Genomic DNA, 12,323 nt, shown 5'->3' with positions numbered 1-12,323 from the left:
TGAATTTTTTTCCAATCTGACAACAGTGCTCTCTGCTGACACCTCTGTCCGTGTCAGGAACTCCAGAGCTTGCATCTCAGGCTTGGAGCAATCAATCGCCAGAGGAAGGTAAGAGGACCTCCGCTCGCTTCCTAGCTGATCGGGACACCGCATTTTCACTGCGGTGGTCCCAATCAGCCCCTGAGCAGCCGGGAAGCTTTTACTTTCGTTTTAGACGCGGGGTTCAACTTTGAACACCGCGTCTAAAGGGTTAATAGCACACGGCACCGCGATCACTGTCGCACGCTATTAGCCCCGGGTCCCGACTTCAGAAACATGTTGGGACCGACCCGATATGGCACGGGGTCACCACGTGACTCCGTGTTACATCGCGGGAGCCGGCCAAGGACATATACGTTCTTGGTCATTAAGGGGTTAAAAATCCTAATCCTTCCAGTACTTATCAGCTGCGGTATGCTCCACGGGAAGTTGTGTAGTTCTTTCCAGTCTGACCACAGTGCTCTTTGCTGACACTCTTTTTTTATTATAAAAGTACAAAACTTATACAAAAACACAAAACAAGCTTAACCAGCTATAACATAAATAAGAAATACACTGGTCCAAAGAACAAAAACAAAACCCTGCCTAACCGGCCAGCCCAGCTTTACAAAAACCTAAAATATGCCAACCCACCTAACCGAACCACACTCACACGCATACCAAAAATGAACATAAAAATAGTGCTTGGCTTATCAAAATATGAAAATAACATTTAGCACTACCTGGCTACAACTCAACACCATCCATATTCGGGAAACACAAAAAAAAAAAAAAAAAAAAGAGCACAACTTGGCTTAGCAAAATATAAACATAAAATTTAGCACTACCTGGCTACAAAAAAAAATAAATAAAAAAAATATAAAAATTTTTATAAAATAAACAACGTAATAACATGATAAAATCAAGTAAACCACGTAACATAATAACTGGTCCGACTGCCATGACTACTGTAATGCTGTAATATAGAAACAAAATGAAAACAATACATAAACAATATACATACAAAATCACATGAACATAATAATATAGTATTTAACTAAAAATAAATATAGATACACTAAAGAAAACCTACAAAAACAATAGAAAACCCTACCAAAATCCCTACACTAAAACTGTACCCTCTCCCACACCACCCCTCCTGCACATGGGTCAGAGTCCATACCGTTCGTACACAAAGTCCTGTCCCTAACTGACCCATGTCAGGTCCCCAAAAGAAAAGCAAAACACCACCACCCACAAATACACCCTCCCCACCTAGCACTCCTCCCAACCAACTTACACACAAACTTATACACACTAACATATACACACTAAACCAAAGCTACCTTAGGCCCAAGTTTGGTCGCCTGTAAGCCCTTCATACCATATCAACTTAAAATAAAACAAAAAGCTAGCGTGTGCATGCATTAGCCCACCACCAGGAAGAAGGATGGCAGACTTGATACATCAAAATAATTTTAAACTCTTTCCCTAACTCCCCCCTACAATTTTCCCTAATTCTATCCCTCCATTAAAACTGACCCTGCTCTCACCCTATCACTATCCCCATAACACTGCCCCTAACCAAAATAAAGGTACTCTACCTAAAAAGGTCTAGTACCTAGGGCACATCAAAAGAAAAACCTCTCCACAGGAGAGAAGCCCTACTGGTACCAAGACTGCCATACTCCAAAGACCTGATCTTCCCGAGGTTACCGGTGATATTCCTACAGACCTCCACCTCGGAGAGGATTTTCTGTTGGGTCGACACTAAACACTGTGCGTTCCACGTGTAGTACCTAACCACTAAACTAACTAAGAATAAAGTGCCCCGATCTCGGCCACCCAGGTTCCTGAATGCCCCATAAGCCCACTCCGGATAGGTTAGGCCGGCAAGTTGACTCCAGCCGATGGAAGCGCCCACCCTGTTGTAAACCCCTATATTAAAGGGACAATGAAGCAGGAAGTGGTCCATGCTTTCCAGCGTGTCCCCGCACTCTTCTCGGGGACATCCCCGGTCATCAGAGTTCCTGCACTTCAGGTTGTCCCTTACATATAGCTTCCCCTGAAAGCAGCGCCAGGCCAAGTCCCAAAACTTCTGGGGGATCCTTTTCATGTTTAAAAGGTACAACCCCACCCTCAGATCCCGACCTGGGCAGTCCCTGAGCGCCAGAGGCTTCTGGAAATGGGTCAACAGAACCCGTTTGTCAAGGAACTGCCTTGACTGGGTCCTGATCTCCCACACTCCCAGACCCCACCGACGTATCGCCTTCAGAGTCGGGGTAGCATAAGCCGGAAGATATCCATGGGGCGTGCGGAGGTCCTTCACTCGCCCTCCTCTCTCCCATTCCTGGAAGAAAGGCTGAAACCATTCCCTGCAGGAGAGTACCCACGGAGGAGCCCTCTCTTTCCAGAGGTTTGCGATGTTAGCTTTCAAGAAGGTGTTCGTAAAGAACACCACAGGGTTTACCATAGATAAACCCCCTAGTCTCCTCGTGTGGTACGTAACCTCCCTCCTGACTAGGTTCATCCTGTTCCCCCATAACAGTTGGAAAAACAGGCTGTAGATCCTAGTGTAGTAAGCCTCTGGTAAGATACATACACTGCCCAGATAGATAAACAAAGGGAGCAGGTATGATTTGATCAGGTGTACCCTTTCCCTGAGGGTCATAGACCAACCCTTCCACTGGTCCACCTTCTGAGCGGCATCCTGGAGCTTACCATCCCAGTTTTTGGTGGGATAATCATCCTGGCCGAATGTGATGCCTAAGACTTTTGCTGATTCTTGGGGCCCTGGAAGGGTGTCCGGGAGATCAAACGTGGGATCCCCCCCTCCCAGCCAGAGACTCTCACACTTATCCCAGTTGATCTTAGACCCGGATGCCTCCGAGTAGCGGTCCACCTCCGACATCACCACATCGACCTCCTCCTGTGAGGAGACGAAAATAGTGACATCGTCAGCGTACGCCACCACTCTCTGGGTGACATCCAGCTCCGCCAGACTCATCCCGACTCCCGCCAACGGCCCACAATCTACCCTCTGGACGAAGGGATCGATTGCGAACACGTATAAAAGCGGGCTCAAAGGACAACCCTGACGGACTCCGGACCCCACCTCAAAAGAGCGGCCAGACCAACCATTCACCAGCGGGAAACTCTCTGCCCCTGCATACAAGATCTTAAGCCAATTAACAAAAGTACTCGGTAAGCCATATCTCAGGAGGACGGACCAGAGGTACTCGTGGTTCACCCGATCAAACGCCTTGGCCTGATCCAGGGACAGCAAGTACCCCTTCCAGAAACCCGCACTACTCCGCTCCACTGCCTCCCTGACACTAAGGACAGCACTTAAGGTGCTTCGGCCTGGAACAGAGCAGTGCTGAGTCCCCGAAAGGAGCCGGGGTGCAAACTTCACCAGCCGATTAAACAGTATCTTGGCTAGAAGCTTCCTGTCCGTATTTAGAAGAGCTATGGGCCTCCAATTCTCAATCCGGCTAGGATCTTTACCCTTTGACAGAAGAATCAGGGCTGACCTCCTCATTGACTTTGGTAGAGTGCCTGAGGAGAGACACTCATTGAATACCTCAGTCAAGAGGGGAGCTAAAGACTCCTTAAAGGTCCTGTACCACTGAGATGTTAAGCCATCCGGACCTGGCGACTTCTTAGGGGCAAGCCCCTCGATCGCCAGTCTCACTTCCTCTTCCCTGATTTCTTCTGCCAAAACATCAAGAGAGGGGTCTACCCCTGGCTCAGGAATGGTTTCAGCCAGGAAAGCCGACATCCTGTCTCGATCTAGATCCTTCCTTCCCAAGAGGTGCGAGTAGAAGGATCTGACGACCTCCAAGATCCCTGATCTGGACCGATTCAGAGATCCCGTACTATCAATCAGTCCTGAAATGACTTTACTACTCACTGACATCTTACAGTTTCTGTAAGGGTCGGGCGAGCGGTACTTCCCGAAATCCCTCTCAAAAACCAAAGATGCGTGCCTATCGTACTGACACCTCATCAGCAAGGATTTCACTCTGGAGATATCCTCTCGGCTACCTCCAGTCGAGACGAGAAGCTCGAGTTTCCTCCTCAGACCCTGATACAAGCGATACCTGTTCAGGGACCTGAGGCTCGAGAGCTGGCGGAAGAACCCCGCAACCCGCTTCTTGAATATCTCCCACCACTCCAGCTTATTACTACAAAGATCCAGTAAAGGTACCTGACTCTGAAGAAAATCCTCAAAGGACTGTCTTACCTCCGCTTCCTCCAGGAGGGACGAATTTAGCTTCCAATAACCTTTTCCCATCCGGGGGGTCTCTGAAACATTCAGGGAAAACAAAATCATACAGTGATCGGAGAACTCCACCTCAACCACGGACAGTGCGGAAGAGACGGCTTCCTCCTTCAAATAAAACCTATCTATTCTAGACCTGCGACTACCTTGATGATAGGTGAAACCCGCGTGGCCCGGGGGGCTCCGGATGTGGGCATCCTCTAGGCGAGCTTCTCTAGTTATGCTAATCAGTGCCACACTATCGCAAGTCAGCGGACCATTGGAGCCTCTCCTATCTTGGGACCTCGTGACATTATTGAAGTCCCCTCCAAAGATCACCTGCCGACTCGTAAAAAGAAAGGGCTTAATCCTCATAAAGAGATCTTTACGGCCCCGCTTAGTTTGCGGGGCGTAGATGTTAATGAGTCGGAGCTCCTGTCCCTTCATGAAGACATCTAAGATCAGGCACCTCCCCATTTCTAATTCAATAACCCGTCGGCATTCAACAGGAGCGGTAAAAAGGACTGCCACCCCACTATACGACTCAGCCGCAAGAGACCAGTGGGAGGGGCCGCGCCTCCACTCTCTCCTGGCTTTTACCAGGGAGGCTAGATCTGACAACCTGGTCTCCTGCAGATACAAAATGTCGGCTTCAACACGGCCGAGAAAATCAAAGGCTGCAAATCTAGCCGTATCCGACTTTATGCTGGCACAATTAATAGATGCCAGCGTCAATGGGGTGAGTGCCGCCATACAGGGTGATTGAATTAGATGGCCTCACCCTTTATTTCTTTTTCCCCTTCTTTTTAGCCCCCTCATCCCCCGAAGACGACGAAAGGGCAGGACCACTCTTACATCTTTTTTTAGACTCCGATTGGTCCATAAGGTCCCCGTGTCCGTCCGGCCCCGGTCTAGCCCTGCCCTCTGAGGAAGGTGCCTCGACAGGACAGGGCCCAGTTCCCCCCAGAGGCTCTTTCTCCCGAGACACCCCGCCCTCACCTTCCCCCTCCAAGGAGGGGGAGGAGATGGTATCGAGGACGAGGTACCGGTTTGACAGGTCAATCAGAGGGGGGGCAGCCAGGCTTCCGCTTTGGACCTGGCCCGTAGTACCAGGAGCTTCAGAGGGCTCTGACCTCTTCTTTCTCCCTTTCCTTTTGCCCTTTTCTTTCTTTTTGGGCCTCACCCCACTCTCCTCATCCACACTTTCATAGTGGGAGGAATCGGAAGGGTCGGCCATATTGCTTTCCTCTCTGTGAAGTCTCCTGATCTCCTCATCCAGCACATTCTCCACCAGGGCTTCAGCAGTTACAGGGCCAGCTTCAGGAGCAGGGACTGAAGCTACCCCCGCCACCTGGGCACTCTCCAGCTCCCTACTCCTTCTACGATTTTCCTCCCGCCTTAGATTGGCAGGGCCCTTTTTCCTCCTCACTAGCCCTGTTGCGCCCCCATCCCTGCCCGTACCCTCCCCAGCCGAGGCAACTTCACAGCTCTCCTCAGCTGGAGCGGCCGCTGCATGGGCGAAGGCGCTAGGACAACGGCTGAAAGGGTGTCCGAGGACACCACACAGGTGGCACCGGATCTGCCGACAGGATGCGGCCAGATGACCCACCCCACCACACAAAGCGCAGACCTGCACAGTACAGGCTGCGCTAAAGTGGGTGGGGCTGCCACACCTGTGACAGACCTTAGGCTGCCCCTGGTAGAAGACCTGGATCCTATCACGTCCAAGGAAGGCGGCTGACGGAATGTGGGCAACCGTACTCCCTGAACGCTTGAGTTTGACGGAAAACGTCCAGGCCCCGGACCAGATCCCGTGCTCATCCAAGTTTTTCTTGGGCATGTCCGTCACATCCCCATACCGTCCGAGCCAGGTCATGATATCATAACAAGAAAGTGACTCGTTACGGGTCAAAACGGTCACCTTCTTGACAGAGTTCTGACGGGAAATCGCCTTTACGGCGAAATCCCGCCAGCCGGGCTCGTTCTTCGCCACTTCATAGTTCGACCAGAAGAGTTCAAGACCCTCCGGCCGAACGAAACTGACGTCAAACTCAGACGAACCATAGGGGTGAATCAGGGCAAAGATGTCGCTCGCCCTGAATTCCATCTGAAGGAGGAGCTCAACCACTTTTGCGCGAGGTGGGCACGCATCCTCGCCCCTCCAAATCAGACGGACCACATTCCTACGGTTATTGTCCTGCCCGGATGTCGGGAGGGACCAGACCACCTCCCCATTCCTCTCTCGAAAAGCCCCCAAACCGTGCCTCTCTATCCAGAAAGACAGGTCGACCTCACCCCTTCCCTCTACCTGGATCGACCTGTCACCCCTGCGTAGAGCCTCCAGGAGGCGCTGTTGCAAGAGGCCTCCAGAGCCGGACGGAGACGGGGACCCCCCTGAACCCCCGGCAGCGACATTGGCATAGCTCCTAGGAGCAGTCACTACCGGGGGGGCAGCCGGACCAGACCCAGAACCAAACCCAGAACCACTAATAACACCATTCACACCACTCTTCTCATCATCTTTCTTCCCATTCATACCACTACTACTCCCACCATCATTCACTCCACTGACTCTCCCACATACACTCCTCTCATCCACAACACTTCCACACTCAGCATTCTCACATCCAGCACTCTTACCCTGACTAACATTTTCTGGGCTGGCTGGGACTTGTAGTGTTGCAGGTTTTATTACACTCTTTTTTTCTGGCTTAGCTGCAGGGGTCGATGCTGATAGTTCCTGCTCCATAGCTGAAGTCACTTCCGGAGTCTGGGGCTGCCCCTCCGGGCGCACCCCAGCTCCTCCCACAGTGACAGCACCTACTTTTCCCAACCACACGGGTTCTGTGGATGATGCCGGCGCCCGGACACTCCCCCCCCCTCACAGAGGAGTGCCCCGCAGCGCCCACAGAATACACAGTACTCGGAGGACCGCCCCCCGAGCACACAGACCTACCACTCTCCTCCACCGGCACCCGGACACTCCCCTCCCTCACAGGGGAGTGCCCTGCAGTGCCGGTAATGCCCATAGCACTCGGGGAACCGCCCCCCCGAGCACACGGCAGCATAGCTTGCCTCGCCACTGCCCACCATCAGCCCATCCTGCCCCTCCCTACCGGCAAGATGGGTGGGCTTCACATCTATTGCGCCCTCTGCCTTTTCTGACGCCATGCTGTACCCCCCATGCTGGCTCCGTTCCACCACAGAATCGGGGTCTGGCAGTCTGGGGGGCCCAGCAGCCTGAACCAGCTTTGCAGCTGGCCCAGACTGCTGGAAGGGAACAAACACATATTGTACTGTTTCCTGAATCTTTTGTTTCTTAGCTTTTCGCTTCACCACCACATCCTCACACTGATCTTCTCCAAAGGTAAAATTCTGGAGGTGGGCTGGGGACTCCTGCATTATGATCGCCCTCAACAATCCCCCAGCCTCACTTTCCACATCCTCCTCACTATCGCTTGATGGTAGTGCCACCTGTGCTGGCTCAATGTAGCTGTCCTGTGTTTTGGTGTCATAGGGAGTAGCCACAGGAACAGCATCCATCTCCACAACTTGTGCACTTTCTTCCACCTTCTCCTCCTCCTTTACAGCTTCACCACCATCCTCACTATCTTCACCGCCACTACTCTCCCCAACATCCACCTCCACCTTACCTGGGGATTTCGTGGCGGCAAACCGGCTGTCGTTCTCAAGCTTTTCCTTAAAGAGACCGCTCCCCTCCAAGATCTCTGCTCTCCTCTCCTCCAGCTGCACAATCTCAGCTTTCAGTGCTGCGATCTTTTTCCTTAACTCTGGCCTGTTCTTTTTTGGTGCAGTGTTCACCAGATTCTGAGCGCCTCGCAGATCTTCTCTGGCCAACTTCAGATCCTTGCCGCACCGATCATACTCAGCAAACCTCGCGGCCAGGCGGGAGCAGTAGTTGGCACTGGACTCCTTGGGCCCTCGCTCTACCCACAACTCCACACTTCTCCTCCTTGCCTTTTGTCCACCAGATCTCTGGCTGGTACCTGTTGCCGGGGGAGCAGAGCCTGCATTGCTGCAGACTCTGCCAGATCTTCTACCCCGGGCCGGAATGGCTGTTGCTATTTGCTCTCCACCCCCCGCCAGCCTTGAAGAACGGGAGGTGGAGGCCAGGGACGCCATGCAGGGAGGCTCTCCCGAGGAGGCTGCCACACTCCTGGGGAGGCTGATGAAACACCTGCTCTGCTCTGCTGGAAGTCTCTGGAGCACACAAAGAGACACACCGGAATGAGCTGCACACCAAGCTGCTCAGGACTACAGGAAGTGCTCTCTGCTGACACCTCTGTCCATGTCATGAACTGTCCTGAGCAGGAGCAAATCCCCATAGCAAACCTCTCCTGCTGTGGACAGTTCCTGACATGGACAGAGGTGTCAGCAAAGAGCACTGTGGTCAGACAGAAAGGAAATTCAAAAAGAAAAGAACTTCCTCTGTAGTATACAGTAGCTAATAAGTACTGGAAGGATAAAAAAATTTAATTGAAGTAATTTACTAATCTGCTCAACTTTCTGGCACCAGATGATTAAAAAAAAAAAATGCTTTCCACTGGAGTACCCCTTTATGGACCCAAGGGCGAGGAGGAAAAAACGAAAACGCTAAAATGAAAATATTTCCTTAAGGGGTTAAATTTCCATATCTTTATGCAGGAAAACCTTAAGCTGTCAAATAAGTTCATGTATTAAATATTAGTGCATGTTCCAGGAACAGCTGCTGTCTGATCTATATGTATGGTTCTCTGGTAAAACGAAATGCTGTTTTGTCACCTTTTTTTCCGCCTTTTCTAGTTGATTTTTTTTTTTTTTTGGATCATTAGTATTCAGGCAATGGAAACAGTCAATGTGTGTGACCCATGGGGTGAGGTAAAATGAATTCACATAAGGTCAGGATCACATCGCCCAATGTAAAGGCATCGCTGGCTCCTGGAGACCCGCTTGGTGTACAGAAGCGATAGTAAGAATACGGTACGTCCCCGAGGTCTTGTCCTCTATCACTTGGACGCTGCTATTGTCAATATCGAATATGTCAAGAAGTGTATTCTATCTCCAATGTTCGCCTCTACATTTTATTACAGTGTTTCCCAAATCAAGGTGCCTCCAGCTGTTGCATAACTAACTCATTGGCAGAGAACGGGTTAAACCCGGTGGGTCCTGGTTGCTACGGGCAACCAGGACCCATGTCTAATGGCGGGCATGGCTGATCAGGACGATGCCCAGCATTAACCCTTTAAACGCCGCAATCAAAGTTGATCGTGGCAACTAAAGCGAAAGTAAAAGAATCCCTGCAGCTCAGCGGAGCTAAGACTATCGTGTCAAAATCGCGATGTCCCAATCAGCTTACCGGACGACGGGAGGGTGCTCATCTGCCTCTCCGTTGTCCGATCGGTGATCTACTGCTTCATGCCTGTGCAGCAGGCTAGAGCACCGGAGCGCTGGTTACACTAATCATTGCTATGCAAAGTTAATTAACCCCTTCCCTATTAAAAGTTAAAATCACCCCCCTTTTCCCATTTTTTTTATAAAATAATGTAATAAAGAATAAAAATAATCATATATGGTACTGCCATGTGCGTAAATGTACGAACTATTAAAATATAATGTTATCCAAACCGCACGGTTGATGGCATACACGTAAAAAAAATACCAAAGTCCAAAATTGTGCATTTTTGGTCACTTCATATACCATAAAAATATTAATAAAAAGCCATCAAAAAGTCCCATCAAAACAAAAATGGTATACGGGTAAGAAGATTTTAATTTTAAACATACAAATTTTGGTGCATGTAGTTTATAATTTTTTAAAGTATTAAAATAGAACAAAACCTACATAAATTGGGTATCCTTGTAACCGTATGGACCTACAGAATAAAGATAAGGTGTAATTTTTACCAAAAAGGGCACTGTGTAGAAACGGAAGACCCCAAAACTTCAAGGATAGGGGATGAGATGTCTGATTGCCGTCCCGTCACTGGGATCCCTGCAGTCTTGGCGCAGCACCCTGAACAAACACTGAATGAAGAGTTCTGGCGGCAGTGGTCATGTCAGGCCACTCCCCCCGTGACGGACGTCACATCACGCCACGCCCCCTCTTCACGTCATGGTCACTGCCACCAAAACCTGTGTGACGTCACGCCATGCCCCCTCTATTTACGTAACCACTGTCGCCGAAACTCGGCATTCTGAACGAACGTTGGGTTCTGGCGGCAGTGGTCGTTCAGTCACGCCACGCCCCCTCGTTTAGTCATACCATGCCTCCTCTATTCACATCATGACCTCTGCTTCCGAAACCCTGCGTTCTGAATCAACACCGGGTTTCAGCGGTAGTGGTCGCTGCGAAATGTCACAAGGGGACCTAGCTTGACTGAACGAATGCCGGGTTTCGGCGGCAGGGGTCATGACGTGAATAGGGTGGGAGTGGTGTGACGTCACAAGGGGAGTAGCTTGACTGAATTAACGCCAGGTTTCAGTGACAGTGGTCTTGACGTAAATAGGGGGCATAGCCTGATGTCAGGAGGGAGTGTGGTGTGACATCACGACCACTGCTGCCAGAACCCGTTGTTTGTTCAGAACGCTGGGTGCTGCACGGGGACTTAAGGGGTCCCAGCGGTGAGACCCCCACTATGAGACATCTTATCCCCTATCATTTGGATATGGGATAAGATGCATAGCAGCAGAGTACCCCTTTAATATAAAGTTAAAATCCCCGATGCCCTACATTTTCCCCTCTTTTTGCAGCAGTTCCTTCAGCTTCTCAGTCTACACCATGCACAGTTTCACAGCTGAATATACTTGTTATCATATTAAATGTTCTACTTTATTATATATTATCATAGATGTAAATTTTTACAGCACAAGGAGAAAACCTTTATCTGCTAAACTAAGCGCCAAGTATTATAGACCCGTAAAGACAACCGTTATCTTGTGCAGGAGGAATATATTTCAAATGCCTAAAATAGAATCTTTAGTCGTAGTAAACTACATGAAATGCATAATACATGGAGAGACTCCGCAGTCTAAGAAATTTTATGCACTTACAGTATATAATCTTACATGGCGGCGGTAATTTCTTCATTCTACGTCTATGAGTGGTTAGGTGTCCTGCAGTGGCTGTATGGTAAGGATTCTTGTCAGACATGATACTATGTAGAGTAATGATTGCCAATGATTGGCTCTCCAATTGTTGTATTTTTGATATCACGGTTGGCCTGTAGGGCTGCAATGGAGGTGACCCAGGCATGGTGTTAATGTCCATTAAATGGGTAGTCCATAAAATGGAACTTTTCTTTTAGGAGATACGTGTCTCATCACGTGGCGGGGGTTGGACGGAAATTGGCATTTGACATTATGTCTGACCGCTGGGACCCCACGCAATCTCCTGTTTGGGACCTCGGCTACTTATATGGCCTTGGATAAATGCAAGTGGTTCAGAGGACTTGTCCATAGCCAGGGGCTCATCCAGGAGACTGCAAAGGGTCCCAGCAATCGGAGCCCCCAGCAATCAAACACTTATGCCCCATCCTGTGGAGAGGGAATAAGTGTCTAAAAGGTTCAGTTCCCTGGACTTCCCCTATAATTTAGAGGAGGCATAAACATTTTTCCAAGTCCCATTAAGTCTTTACGACAATGGCTACAACAATGACCCCCAATGTCAATACAAATGCCTGTATATCAATGTCATCCACAGTCCATGTCTCTCCTCCACTGTGATTCATAGTGTCTCATAAAGTCAACCACAATTCCTACAATAAGTAACAGACCACATTTTCAGTAACAGTGCACCTAGTGCCCCAAGTATGTCCCATGATTCTGTGACCGAGCTTTCACTCTTAGCTACAACACCCCCAATATGACACAGTGTCCAATTTAGCCACAGTACCATCCACAGCGCCCTTAGTCAGCCACAATTCACATAGCTTCAGCCATAATTTAGTTAGCCACAGTACCCATCTCTATTATCAAGTTGGTGGCTATGGGAAGCGTAATGGGTTATGATGAGTGTAGTAGTCCTTCCTGGGTTTGTGTCATG

This window comes from Hyla sarda, chromosome 5 (genome assembly GCF_029499605.1).
Source record: "Hyla sarda isolate aHylSar1 chromosome 5, aHylSar1.hap1, whole genome shotgun sequence".
Lineage (NCBI taxonomy): Eukaryota > Metazoa > Chordata > Amphibia > Anura > Hylidae > Hyla > Hyla sarda.
The sequence above is the reverse complement of the archived record's forward strand: the minus strand, read 5'-3'. Positions refer to the sequence as shown.